The sequence below is a fragment of the Panthera pardus genome, unplaced genomic scaffold, assembly GCF_024362965.1.
Source record: "Panthera pardus isolate Hobbes unplaced genomic scaffold, ASM2436296v1 HiC_scaffold_11, whole genome shotgun sequence".
In the NCBI taxonomy this organism is placed as follows: Eukaryota; Metazoa; Chordata; class Mammalia; order Carnivora; family Felidae; genus Panthera; species Panthera pardus.
The window spans coordinates 62684087-62699127 of NW_026526666.1; the positions used below are offsets into that span (position 1 = coordinate 62684087).

The 15041-nt window shown below is 44.9% G+C and overlaps 1 pseudogene; it reads left to right on the forward strand.

Annotated features, from left to right (window-relative positions):
- Positions 1-1263: 1263 nt before the first annotated feature.
- On the forward strand, positions 1264-1851 carry LOC109266831 (60S ribosomal protein L17-like; annotated as a pseudogene).
- Positions 1852-15041: the final 13190 nt, after the last annotated feature.

Genomic DNA, 15041 nt, shown 5'->3' on the forward strand with positions numbered 1-15041 from the left:
CTTCAGCTCAGGTCATGATCTCATAGTCTGTGAGTTCGAGCCCCACGTCAGGCTCTGTGCTGACAGCTCAGAGCTTGGAGACTGTCCTATTCTGTGTCTCCCTCTCTCTCTGCCCCTCCCCTGCTCATGTTCTGTATCTCTCTGTCTCAAAAATAAATAAAAACATTAAAAAACATTTTTTTTTAATCTTCAGGTTCCAAAAACCCTAGATCTTCCCTTCGTCACCCCTTCCACCTGTGTGCATGCTGTGTGTGTGTGTATGCACACACGCGTGCTTGCAAACACACACACACACACATACCATAGTTATCAAAGACAGGCATTTTCAACCTGGAAAAATATGCATCAAGTGCAGCCTATGAGGCTGTGAGTAGGATTTTGGAAGGCCTGAGTGGTTTGGGCTGTGGAAAAGAGTAACCTCTACCTCCCTGACACAGCAGATGCCCCAGTGACTGGGGCAGCCCATGCCTCACCCTCCACCAAAGGGACGTTGTGCATTGGGAAGAGTGGGATTCTTGGGGCTTTGATGGGACACAGGGAGTCAAAGGAGCTCACTACTGACTCAACAGCCACAGGCTACCTATTGGCCTTTGCTTCCAAGCCTTGGGCCCCAAGTAGGGAGTGCAGAGAACAGCCATAAAACAGCTAGCGAATCCTGTCCAAGACTGAGAGAATCATTGACTGATTCCCATCCTTTCTCACTGAACCCTTCCAGGACTTGAACAAGGGTTGGTGGAGCCCTCAGGAGGTGTAACTATCAGTGAATCTTTCAGTTCCTCATTCAGAACACGTTTATTAGATGCTGGGCCTGGAATATGTTAGGCAATCATGAGTATGCACTCACACACACACATATGCACACACACACACATCTGATATTGGGACACCTCACACTTAGAGAATACAAAACAGAGCTTGCTATCTTTCTCCTAAATCAGACCTTCCTATTCTCTTCCATTTCCAGGAACTGGAACTACTACAGCCAGAAATGATATCATCCTTCACTACTCTCTCATTTGCTGTACCCAATTTTGGCCAAGTTCTGCCAATTCTGGCTCCAGAAAAGTTCCCAAATACCATCCCATATCTCCATCTCCACTGCCAGACCCTAGTGCAGCTTCCATTGCTTAAGTCTGGGTCTTGACATTGCACTTGAAACAAGGGTTCCTGTATCTAAGGACTGCTCCCAACAAACCATTATCCAAACTGAGCTAAATTGTCTTTAAAAGTGCACTCAAGAGTGGCCTGAGGTTATCTCTGAAAATGGTTCACTATTCACTTGGTCCAGAAAACTCAACAAAATCATATAAATCAAGAGGTTGAAATTGTGTTCACTTTAAGAACATAAATGAAACTACTCATACCATCAAGGTATGCATATCCAAAAAGCCACCAAGTATCTGAAAGATGTCACTTTGTAGAAGCAATGTGTGCCATTCTGTAACTACAGTCGTGGAATTAGTAGGTGTGCCCAGGCCAAATAGTGGGGCTGGACACAGCGTCGGTGGCCCAAAGGGTGCTGAATTTTTACTGCACACACTTAAAAATGCAGAAAGTAATGCTGAACTTAAGGGTTTAGATGCAGATTCTCTCAGCGTTGAGCACATCCAGGTGAACAAAGCCCCCAAGATGTGTCATAGAACTTACAGGGCTCACTGTTGGATTAATCCATACATGAGCGCTCCCTGCCACCCTGAGATGATCCTGACTGAAAAAGAGCAGATTATTCCTAAACCAGAAGAGGAAGTTGCACAGAAGAAAAAGATATCCCAGAAGAAACTGAAGAAACAAAAACTTATGGCCCGGAAGTAAATTCTGCATAAAATAAATGCAAACAAAAGTAAAAAAACCAAAAAACAAAAAACAAAACTTCATTCAACAGTGTGGTACTGACATAAGGATAGACATACAGACAAATGGAATAGAATTGAGAGTCCAGAAATAAATCCATGCATTTATGGTCAATTAATTTTTTTAAGTTTGTTCATTTATTTTGAAAGAGAGAGAAACAGACAGACAGAACAAGTGGGGGAGGGGCAGAGGGAGGGGGATAGAGGATCCAAAGCAGGCTCTGTGCTGACAGCAGAGAGACTGATGCGGAGTTCAAACTCACAAGCCTTGAGATCATGACCTGAGCTGAAGTTGGGTGCTCAACTGACTGAGCCACCCAGGTGCCCCATATGGCCAATTAATTTTTGACAATGATGCCAATTCCATTCAAAAGAGGTAGAATAGTCTCCTCAACAAATGGTGGTGGGACAACTAGGTTCAACATGCAAAAGAATAAAGTTGGACCCTTACTTCACACCATATACAAAAATTAACTCAAAAGGATTAAAGACCTAAACATAAAAGCTAAAATTATGAAGTTCTTAGAAGATATCATAGGGGTAAATCTTCATGACCTTGGATCTGGCAATGGTTTCTTAGATATGACACCAAAAGCACAAGCAGCAAAAGAAAAGAGTAAATTAGACCTTAACAAAATTAAAAACTTGTGCATCAAAAGACAGTATTGGGGCACCTGGGTGACTAAGTCAGTTAAGCATCTGACTCTTGGTTTTGGCTTGGGGATGATCTCTCGGTTTGTGAGTTCAAGCCCCACATTGGGGTCCACGCAACATTGCGGAGCCTGCTTGGAATTCTCTCTCTCTCTCTCTCTCTCTCCTTCTCTCTCTCTCTCTCTGCCCTACCCCTGCTTGTGCTCTTTTTCTCTCAAAACAAATAAAATAAACTTTAAAAAAAATGTTAAAAGACACCATCAAGAAGTGAAAAGGCAACCTACAAAATGGGAGAAAATATTTGTAAGATCTATTTCTGATGAGTCAAGTATCCAGACTACATAAAGAACTCTCATAACTGGATGACAAAGAGACAAGCAATCCAATTTAAAAATGGGCAAATAACTTGAATAGGACACTTTTCCAAAGATATACAAATATTTAACAACACACAAAAATATGCTCAACATCACTAGTCATTAGGAAGATGCAAATCAAAACCATGATGAGATATCAGTTTATACCCACTATAATTTTTTAAATGGAAAATAAGAAGTGGTGCCTGGCTGGCTCAGTCAGTGGAGCATGTGACTCTCAGTCTTGGGGTTGGGAGTTCAAGCCTCACGTTGGGCATAGAGGTTATGTTTTTTTTTAAGTTTTAAAAATTTTTAAAAAGAAAATAAGTGTTGGCAAGGACATAGAAAATTGACACTCTCAAACACTGCTGCTAGGAATATAAAATGGTGTAGCCTCTGTAAAAACCAACTTGGTGGTATTGCAAGAAGTTAAACAGAATTACTATCTGATCCAGCAATTCCACTCCTACCACATACGCAAAAGAATTGACAATGGGTGTTCAAACGAAAACTTGTGCAAAAATATTCATAGTAGCATACCCACAAGAGCCAAAGGTGGAAACAACCCAACTGTCCATGAACTGGTGAATGGATAGACAAAAGTGGTACATCTATACAACGGACTATTACTCAGCCATAAAAGAGTCTCATGCTGGTACTTGCTAAACAAGGATAAACTGAAAATATACAAAGTGAAAAAAGGCCACATATTGTATGATTCCACTTATGTGAAATATCTAGAATAATCATATCTAGAGAGACTAAAAGCAGATTAAAGCAGAAAGAGGTTGCCAGGGACCAAGGAAAGAGGAGAATTGAAAGTGACTGTTTACTGGGTACAGGCTTACTTTTTGGAGTGACAAAAATGTTCTGGAACTAGACAGTGATGGTTGTTGTGCAACATTATGAAGTTACTCAATGTCACTAATAGTGTTATGCTATGTATATTGTACCACAATTTTTTCTAATGCATGTAACAGGCAAGAGGATATAGACTCATTTTTCCCTGTTCCTCCTTTCCAAATACAACTAAATATCCTGGAAATGATTCAACTGACAACCATAAGAAGACTTTTAAAGCTAGAAAGAAGGCAGTGGACTAGCTATGAACCTCAGAACTTGAGGGATGACACTGGGTGTGTTCCCCAGGGTTTTCTTTTTATCTCCCATATATCCCAAACTGGGCACCAGAGAGGACTGCAACACAGATGCAGAGGAAGAAAAGCCTGTTCCCATTGGCCAAAAGACTAGGAAAGGGGAAGCCCAACAGAGATGGGCCCCCAGTGGGGAGCCCTAATCCCCATTCCATATCCAGGACAGTGGCAAGCCAATTCACCTGCAGGAGGAGTGTTAGCAGAGCCTTGGATCTCGGGGCTCTCCACCCAGTGGCAGAGAATATACTAGGTCCCACATCTCCTGGCATCCCAGTGGCAACAGGTGGCCATCAAGGGAAGCACCTTCTTGCCCCTGCAGGCAGCATCACCAGGAATGAACAAGAGGCCCAGCAGAAAAAAGTATACCAAGCCTCTGAAAACTATCATTAGAACTACAGTCCACTGGGGCGCCTGGGTGGCTCAGTCGGTTGAGCGGCCGACTTCGGCTCAGGTCATGATCTCACGGTCCATGAGTTCAAGCCCTGCGTCGGGCTCTGTGCTGACAGCTCGGAGCCTGGAGCCTGTTTCGGATTCTGTGTCTCCCTCTCTCTGACCCTCCCCCATTCATGCTCTGTCTCTCTCTGTCTCAAAAATAAATAAACGTTAAAAAAAATTAAAAAAAAAAAAAAAAGAACTACAGTCCATAAAAGCAGGCCAGAACCTACATTCTAAGCCCTAACAGGTTGATTGCCAGCTAAAAGGGAAGGTTTAAGTAGGATCAAAAGTCTCTTAACATAACATCCAAAATGTCAAGGACACGGTCAAAAATTACTCATCATACCAAAAACTAAAAAAATCTCATCTCGAAAAAAGATAACTAACGCCAACACTGAGATGAATCTGATGTTGGAATTTGTGATCATGATTGTAAAGCAGTTGTTATAAAAATGCTTCAGGGCACCTGAGTGGCTCAGTCAGTTGAGCATCCGACTCTTGATTTTGGTTCAGGTCATGATCTCACTGTTCATGAAATTGAGCCCCATGTTGGGCTCTACGCTGACAGCATGGAGCCTGCTTGGAATTCTCTCTCTATCCCTGTCTCTCTGCCCCTCCCCTACTGTCTCTCTCTCTCTCTCTCTCTTTCAAAATAAATAAACATTTTAAAATGCCATTAAAGGGACGCCTGGGTGGCTCAGTCAGTTTGAGCGTCTGATTTTGGCTCAGGTCATGATCTCATGGTTTCAAGCCCTGCGTTGGGCTCTGTACTGACATCTCAGAGCCCAGAGCCTGCTTCAGATTCTTTGTCTCCCTCTCTCTCTGCCCCTCCCCTGCTCACGCTCTGTCTCCCTCTCCTTCTCAAAAATAAATAAACATTTTAAAATTTTTATTAAAAAATAAATTTTAAAAAATAAAAATGCCATTAAAAAATGTTTCAACAGGCAATTACCAATCCTCCTGAAGCAAGTGAAAAACTAGAAAATCTCAGCAAAGAAATAGAAGTTATGAAAATACAATAATTGAAATTAAAACAGATGTTATTTTAAAGGCACAACTGAAAACATTTTAAGTTGCTGGATGAGCTCAAGAAGAGAGTGGAGGTGACAAAGGATAGAATCAGTGAACTTGAGGACAGATCAATGAAATTCGCTTAACCTGAACAACAGAGATAAGGGACTGAAAAAAATGAACAGACCTGGTACAAAACAAAATATCTAACACTATTATCATCAGAGTTCCAGAGATGCTGAAAATATTCAGAGAAGTAATAGCTGAAAACTTTCCAAACTTAGTGAAAGAAATAAACATACCGATTTAGGGAGCTGAGAAAGCCACAAACAGGATAAGCCCAAAGAAATTGACACCAAACACATCATGATTAAACTTCTGAAAACTAAAAACAATGAAAAGCAACTTAAAAGCGACCAGAAAGCATTATCTATCAGAGAACACCAATTCGAATGACAGAGGATTTCTCATCTGAAACCAGGGAGGCCAGAAAGAAGTTGCACACATTTTTCCAGAGCTGAAAGAAAAAGAAAAAAAAAAAAAAAAACCCTGTCAACTGCAAATTCTGTATCTGGCAAAATTATCCTTCAGGAATGAAGAGGAAATAGATATTCTCAGACAAAGGAAAAGTGCATGCAAATCAAACCATGTTATTCTCCTGTAAGGTCCCTCTGTGACTTCTCACGGGCTTTCACATGATGGGGTGTAGGTAAAACTTACATTTTTTATAAGATAGATTTCTGGGCCTCTGCTTTGCACCTCTGAGGGGAATTAGACTTTTATTGAGCTCTCCCCCTACCACCTCTGTGATTATCACATAGCTGGTGTGCAGACCACGGGTGGAGACATCCTCATCTACAGTCTGAGGTCTGTGTTTCTTTTACCAGGGCCCTCAGCCCACAGGCCTGGCCCCTCCATCTTTCTAGCTACGTACATTCCCTTCCCCACCCCATACCTGAACCACTCTCAACTTCTCCCAGTGCCTCAAATATGTTGGCTTCCTTCTTGACTTAGGGTCTTTGTAAATATTCTTTCCACTTCCTGCAAACTTCTCCAAGACTACTCAACCAAACCTCTATCACTTCCCCTGGCTAACATCTAATATTAAAAAAATTCTTTTTAATGTTTGTTTTTGAGAAAGGAGAGAGAGAGAGAGAGAGAGAGAGAGAGAGAGAGAGAGGAGGGGCAGAGAGAGAGGGAGACACAGAATCCAAAGCAGGCTCCAGGCTCTGAGCTGTCAGCACAAAGCCCAACGTGGGGCTCGAACTCACAAACCACGAGATCATGACCTGAGCTGAAGTCAGACACTTAACCGACTGAGCCACCCAGGCATCCCTAACATCTAACATTTTAGGTCCCAGCTTAGGTGTCCCTTCCTCCAGGAAGTCTTCCTGGGATGCTCAAATATGGGTGAAGTGCCCTCCTCCTGTGATCACTCTGTTCTAGTGTATCCCTCTGTTCACTCATATGTCTCTACTCTAAAAAATGAGCTTGGTCAATCTCTGGCTGTTTTGTTATTCTTTTTTCCCCAGCATGTGGCACAATACCTAGCACACAGGGGAGGTTTAGAAATGCTCATGGAGTGAGGGAATGGATGGGTGGATGGATGGATGGGTGGGTGGATGACAACTCTTCAAGATAGGTATCATTATTTTCACTTAGTGGCATGGTAAGTGAGACTATTCAGGAATCCAAAGTAATGTTTGCAAAGCCCCAGAAAATGGCAGCCAGAATTCAAACCCAGGTCCTCTCCACTGACAGCTTTTTCTACAACACCCCAGAGATTTTTGCGGCATGAATCACTCAGTGAAGCCACATCTTCCTGTTTTCCATTCTCCATTCCCTCTGCCACTTAGGCCCCAACCCTAGAATAAAAGTCTAGTGAAAACAACACAACCTCCTGATGCCCAGCTATAATGCACAAATCCAGGGCTTTGTGGTCAGCTAGACCTGAATTTGAAACCCACTCTGTCTCTCACCAGTGGTGTGAGCAAGGGCAGGTAACCTCAACATGCTCTGTATCAATCTAAATACTCAGTGCACAAGATTAGTGGAGGGAATAAAATGGATAATGGACATAATGATCATCATAGCACTTGGCCCCCAATGGTACCTCCATGAATGCTCATCTTATCATCTCTTTGGTGAGGATATGGTAGGGGGCCTTGAGATAAAGACCAAGTCTGGCTTCCAGGTTCTCTGCCTTCTTCCCCCGCCACCCCCCACCCCACCACCCCATCTATGGCATTCCTCCTTCATCTTCACATCCTCTTCCCTCTCACCTCCCCCAACTCCCACCAGCCATGCTCTCAGAACAAGCCTAAACTCTTTCTCCATGAGACTTGAGCTGCTGATGGAAAGTTCGATGTGTTACCTCCACCTGGGGCATCCACATGGCAACAGAAAATTCAGCCTTAAGCCAAAGATATGAAGTTCTAACTGTAGAATTACAGCCAAAAGGGAAAGACCTTTCCCCAGGGGGGAGGGGTCAAGGTGGTAACTGCCTTGTGCAGGCTGTGGAGGATGCCCCCACCCCTGGGACTTTCCCAGAGCCACCCCTCAGCTTACCTAGTCTCCCCCCAGTCCAGGCCCGTGTTGTGGTCTTTGTGAGGTCACCATGACTCAGGAGTTCCCAGCCAATGAGGCCCCTGCTCATGCTACATGGTAGATAGAAGCAGGGAGCTATCCTTTCAAAGAAGGGCCTTCAACCACTGCCTAGAAATGACCTCACTCAAATGAAGGCCAAATCCCTTGCCCAGGATTCAAGCCTCCCCATAAAGCCCCTTACCATATGATCTTACGCCTTTGTTTATCTTGGGGTGACAGCCTGGTTCTGAGGAGCATTGCAGGTCTGGGGCACAGCAGACCTGAGAGGGAAGCCTGTGGGTAGTGGGGTGTATGCAAAGGGCTTTGGAATCAGGCAGTCCACGTTGAGGACACTGAGACCCACAGAGGGAAAATCCTAGCCCAAGGTCAAGAGCTAAGACACTGTGCAAGTCCCTTATCTTTGCCCTACTCCACCCTGCCTCCTCACCTAAGGCACAGATAACAGTTTGGAGTAGGGCAGGGATGAGGGCTGGGTCAGGAGCCCCAGACCATGAAACCCAGATTCCAGGATAAGGAAATAGAGCAACCATTATCTTGCTAAAGAAAAGCTTTGTAGCGAGCAAAAACTAAGCTGATTAAGATTACCAGTGACTACATAGAAAAACTTCACTGGGTACCACTTAAAAAGCTGTAATAGAACTATCCACTAAGCTGTATTCCCATTTACCCAGGTCATTAAATCTGGCCTCATCACCCCAAGTCCCCACCTCGGGTGCCTTAGCGCTCTACGGTGAATTCCCTCCTAGAGGTCCCGCCCACTTGCCGCCTCTTCCACGTGACCTACCAACCAACATCACCAAGTTTTCTTTCTCAGCAGAATCCTCCTCCGGCAGAAACTCTCATCTTGCCCCAGTAGCCCCTCACCCGCTCTCCAGCTGCAGTGACAAGCCTCTGCCAAGAACCACCTCTAAGTCCCTCTCTCCTCTGGCACTCAGTTAACCAAAGGTCCTTCCAATTTTGTCTCCAAAGCCAACCCCCACACTCCTGCTCTGGCTCAGGTCCTCACCATTGGAAGCCCAGATTTTGGCCAGTCTTCTAAATCATGTCACATAGGGCAAGCTCTCCCACGAGCTACAGCCACCACCATCCTGCAGCCTCCCTGACAACACATTCCCACGCCTTCAGTGTCTCCCACCGCCCCCAAGGTCATGTCCAAGCTCTTGGCTCTGGCGTGGAGACCCCTTCTCAGTCTGCTCCTGCCTATGTGTTTCTCCTCCCTTTTGATTTTGTTAATTCGTGCTAGAACACAATATACATACAGGAAACTGCACGCATCATGCCCATTCTGATGAATTTTCGTCCAGCGAGTGAACACATGTAACCAGCACCCTGACCTGGAAATGGGACATTACCAGGACCCCAGAGACCTTCCAGTCACTATCCCCCACCAAGGGCAACCACTGTCCCAACTTCTAACACCATTGTTTAGAGTTGCCTGTTTCTGTGCTCCATTAAGTAGAATTATACAGCGCATACCCTTTTGTTTCTAGCTTCTTTGGTTGAATACTATTTGTGAGATTTCATACTTTTGCATGTGGTAGCTTCTTTCCAAATGTTGTTTCCCCTTGTCTCTTCCTGCTTTTTATCTTTTTCCAGAATCTTCAGGTAGTTGTATTTTGCTTGTCTTTGTACAATTTTCTTCCTTTCTTTCTTTCTTTCTTTCTTTCTTTTCTTTCTCTTTCTTTCCTTTCTCTTTCTTTCTTTCTTTCTTTTCTTTCTTTTCTTTCTTTTCTTTCTTTCTTTCTTTCTTTCTTTCTTTCTTTCTTTCTTTCTTTCTTTCTTTCTTTCTTTCTTTCTTTCTTTCAATTAAGTAATCTCTGCACCCAATGTGGGGTTTGAACTCACAACCCCAAGATGAAGAGTTGCATGCTCTGCTGACTGAGCCCGCCAGGTGCCCCCAGGTAGCTGTTTTTCATATTTTGTCCAGAGTTCACAGTTGTTATGTCCAGGAGGGTTGGTCCAATAGGAGCACTTTGCCATTACTAAAGGTAGAATCTCTCCTTTTAAATTTTTTTCTTATTTTTCTTTTTTCTTACTCATTTTAGGATTACTGAATTTGCCTTCCTTCTCTTGCTCTGCTTTTCTCTCTTCTGCTTGCGTGGAAGCTCCCTATCCCAGGGTTACGCTAGCTATGTGAACATGCATACTTGCCTGGCAAAGTCTAAACTTAACTAATAGTGTTATCCAGCTTCAGAAAAAACAACAAACGAAAACCGCAAGTTTCAGTCCAGCCAGCCGCCTACCAACTTCTAGGCTAGTGTCATCCTTTATTTTAGTCTGGGTCTGTCTTTTCAATCCTACCAATTAGACATTATTGTTTTATGTGATCTGTGTTTGTTTAGGCTTAACCAGTACATTGGCTGACCATTTTTTAAATCGAATCTCGGATGCACCATCTGGGATCAATTTCCTTCTGCCTGAAGAATAGCCTTTATCATTTCCTTAGGAAGAGTTTGTTAGTGGTAAGCTATTTTTTGTTTGGAAAAAAAAAAAACACCTTGGGGCGCTTGGGTGGCTCAGTCAGTTGAGCATCTGACTTCGGCTCAGGTCATGATCTCGCGGCTCATGTGTTCAAGCCCCACATCGGGCTCTGTGCTGATAGCTCAGAGCCTGTAGCCTGCTTTGGATTCTGTGTCTCCCCCTCTCTCTGCCCCTGCCCCCCTCAAAAATAAATAAACATTAAAAAAAATTTTAAGAGAAAAACAACTTTATTTTATCCTCTTTCTTGAAACTATTTTTACTGCATGTAGAATTCTAGCGTGTCTGTTATTTTATTTTATTTTATCAATAGTAATAATGATAGTACACTATTTGAGAGGTCAGTTTGCCAGCTTTGGAGTGATTGACCTATTATCTCTGGCTGCTTCTGAGATCTTTGACTTCGGTGTTCTGCAGTTTTTCTATGACGTATGTAGTTATGGATTGCTTTTGATTTTATTTTTTCCTACTTGGGATTCATTGTGATTCCTAAATCTGGGGGTTGGTGTTCAATCATTTGGAGACTTTTCCACAAATTGTTATAGGCTACTGGCTATAGGCTATTGTTATAGCCTTTCCCTTGTTCTTTCTCGATTCTTCTACAACTCTGATTACATGCATGCTAGTCCTTCTCGCCGTCATACTTCCTATCTCTTTGATTCTTCTATGCTGATTTCTGGATAGATCTTATCTAATTCTCTAATCAACTATGTCTAAGTTACGTCAAGTCTTCCCATTAAGCTTTTTTATTTTATTTGTATTTTTCATTTCTGGAAGTTCTGTTTGGCTCCCTCTTGAATCTGCTTGGTCACTCTATATAATCTACTATTGTTTGTTCATATTTTCAAGCCAGCTTTAATTTTTTTCAACACATTATTTTATCCCATGTCTGGTCGTTTTGACTTCTAAAGACTTTGTGGGTCTGATTCTGCTGTTTCCTTTTCTGTCAATTTTCACTCATGGGGCCTTGTTTTCTTATGAGTTTTGGGGGTTGCAGACTCTGAGCTGTTCATTTTCCTTGACTCTTTGCCTGGGAATTCCTTAAGTCCTGGTTGAAGCTATGTTCCTCATGAGAAGACTTGTTTTTTCTTCTGCTAGTTGCCTTAGGGCACCACCGACTGAGTACCTTAAACTAAATTCCACCATTTAGTGGTTTTGGACCACTTAGGTGGTATGAATTTGGACCAAGGACCAGTGTGAGGGACAGCCTGTGGTTAATAATTTTCAGAGGAGTTTATTTTTCTTAAGTAGGTTCCACGCCCAGTGTGGGACTTGAACTCATGACCCCAAGATCAAGAGTCGCACGCTCTGCAGACTCAGCCAGCCCGGAGCCCCCAGAGGAATATTTTTAACTCACCAAAGGCCAAACCCACCAGTTTTGGTGCACCCTTACCAAGAGTGCAGCCTTTGGATTCCATTTTCATGTATCTTACTAAAATCCTCGCTTTGGAGGGGGCCCTAGGCTTTATCCCTTGTCACCCCATCTGTACAGCCACCAGAGTGGAAACTCAGCATCACCAGGGATTGGCCAAATTCCTCGGGACAAAAGTCAGCCTTCACAGTTGCTTGCCTCTTAGAGCTCCTGTTCCTGTTTGTGCGTCATTTTTCATCAGCTTAGAGATACACTTTAAAAGATTATTATATTTCATCCAGCATTTAAGCTGTTTTCACGGGAGGTTTGTCCACTAGTGTGTCTAGCTCATTACACTGCTCGGATTGCTACCCGGTCTCATCTCCCACCATCTCCTCCTCCACAATTTCTGCTTTAGCAAAACGGTGGTATCTCCGAACTCACGGTAATGATCCCTGCCTCGGTGCCTTTTCTCATGATGCTCCCTCCATCTGGAGTCTCCTTTCTCTTCCATTCTGTTGCCCCAAACTGGGTTCACCTCTTGGTGTTGAGCCAAACGACATAGCCAAGGCAAAGAATAAGAAAAGGAAGGGTTTTACCTGCCACAAGAGAAGGAGGACACCAGGGACCTTTCCCAAAGCAGTGTCTCCTCAAACAACAAAATCGCGGAGCTCTTCAGCTAAGGAATCCATGAAAGGGTTTGTGTAATGGGGAATACAGCATGGCATTGGGGCAAAAGTCATCTGATGGTGACTGAGTCCAGGTCAAAATCTTGAGAACCTGCAAGGGTCAGCATCATCGATTCTCCGGCTCCGGTGGGTCCGGTATCTCAGTGTTCAGAGGGGTTTAGATCCTGCGGAGAGAACTCAGAATGTGCAACAGGTCAGTCCTCACTTCTGAATATGGTGAGGCTAGGTCCTGACCTGAAGGCGGCTGTTTGTTCTTACATTCTTTCACAAGATGGCTGAGGACCCAAAGTGCCTTTTCTTCTGTCGAGAAAGCTGTGTTCGTCTTTCTTTTTCTGGGGGCCCCCTTTTCTGCGGATAGTTCCTCCCCACTTCACCTGTATAACTCCTACCTGTCTGTCAAAATGCAAGCGGTATCATCTCCAGGAAGCCCTCCATGATGCCCTCCCCACAGCTGGGTTAAGGCTTCCTCCTCTGCTCTTGCAGCATAGCTCAGAACACCTATGACAGCATGCTGTAGATTTCTAGTCACTTGCTTATTTCCCTCATTATAGCGAGGATGTTTTAAGGACAGAGATGATGTCTTTTCATCTTTGCTTGCCTGGCACCCAAAGCCTGGCCCAGAGCTGGTACCCAAGGTCTTTGCAGAAGAAGGTGTTTGCCGCAGAAATGAGTCTTATTCTTACCCTGGCCTCTCTTGCCTCCCTCCCTGCCCCATGCTGTTACAGCAGCAATAGAAAACTAATACGCCCACCAGAAAAGGCGAAACAAAGCAAAAATACTAATAATAAGTGTGCATTGAAAAGACTGGAAGGAGCTTCAACAAAATGAAGACAAGTTACAGCTGGTTAGTGGATCTCACTGTTCATTTCCAAATAATTTCCTTTTTCCATGTTTCTGAATTTTCCAATATCTTTCTTATATCACTGCTATAAGGGGGAAGATCATAAGCTTTCATTTTGTCTCTAAGAGATCCTACCCACCCTTCAAAGTCCAGATCAACTACCGGCTCCCTCAGGGAGCTTTCTAGACAGCTTTGTCTTGGCCAGGGGCCTTCTCTCTGCTCCCCCGTCCTTAACACGGCAACTGGATTCTAAACGCCTCAGAAGCAGCGTCCGTGTTGTTCTCCCCAAGGTCCAGCGGGCCCCAGCTAGCGCAAGTTGAACATTCGTGAGCTGGATTCAGGAACAATCAGTCATTCTTCCTAGCTGGGGAACCTCAAGGCTGCATTTCCCCACATTCTGATGAGCTCCCCTGGGGAAGGAGGGGAGGAGGGGCAGCCTCAGGGAAAGCTGGAAGGGGCCTCTCAGGGCCAGTGGGCGGAGCCTCCTTCCAAAAGACACCTGCTCCCCATCTGAAATGTTGCTGCTTCCTAACACCCTCTTGTTTCGGGTCTGTAATGTATCAAAGTGACCCAGGTAACAAAGGCTGGGATTCACACCTTAGTGAGCCTTTTGTCCTTCTGAGTGGTGTAGTGGGGGAAGTCACACGGCTGAGGGAGGCGGTGCTAAAACAGACAGCCCAGGTGTTAGGGATAGTTGGAACTTCCCCCAGCCATTTCTCAATACCAACTTCCAGAATCACCTTCCAAAATGCAAAGCCAAGCAAGTCTCTCCTGCTTTCCCATAGGTGAAGGTTCCCCACCCTGTGCAGGTTGGGGCCAAGCTCTTTATCAGGGTGACCCAGGCCCATCTCCCTGAGCACCCCCACTCCCACCTGGTGATCCAGTCACATTGCACTGCCCGTGTCCCCAAGCAAGGCCTCTCCCACACGACTTTGCGCATTCCCCTTTGTCTGGAACATCCTCCCCTAGTTCCTGTCCCCATGATTCTCCAGGTCAGCTCAGGCCATGCCTCTTCTGAAGGCCACCTGCCCCACCCAGGAGACTGGCTTCCTCCTCTGTGCTCCAAATCCCCCCCGTGCCTCCCTGACCCATCTTGCTCCCCTTGGGGGCCCTGCCATTGGCGCTTGCCGGGTCTGACATCCTTACAGGCTTGAACCCCCCTCCTTCAGCACCAGCCCTAGAATGGCTGCTCTACATACAAGATGCTAGAGCCTCCTGAGACCCCTTGGTTTCTTCTCTCCTACAATATGTCACGGGGGGGGGGGGTCCCCAGAGCCTGGCACAGTGCCGCACACAGAGCGGGGCTCAGCAACCAATTGGTTATCTGTCTCGTGTGAAGTGTCATAGGGGGGTCCTTGGCAGCCTGGTGTCCATTTCAGAGCTGTTCCGCCTACCAGAAAGCCACAGCTGGATAAGGTCCCTCTTCCTCCGAGATGCAGCCTGCAGAAACCTCAGAGCCAAGAGAGGTAGGGAAGCTCAGAGCTCACTGGCATCTTTCCCAAGAATGACAAACAACACACAGTGTACTGGCTGGAAAGACCCTTTGTGGTTGGGCAGGAAATGATGCTCTCACCTTCATCTTTGGTCCCAAGCCCCCAGCCTCTGTGTCCAGGGTCCT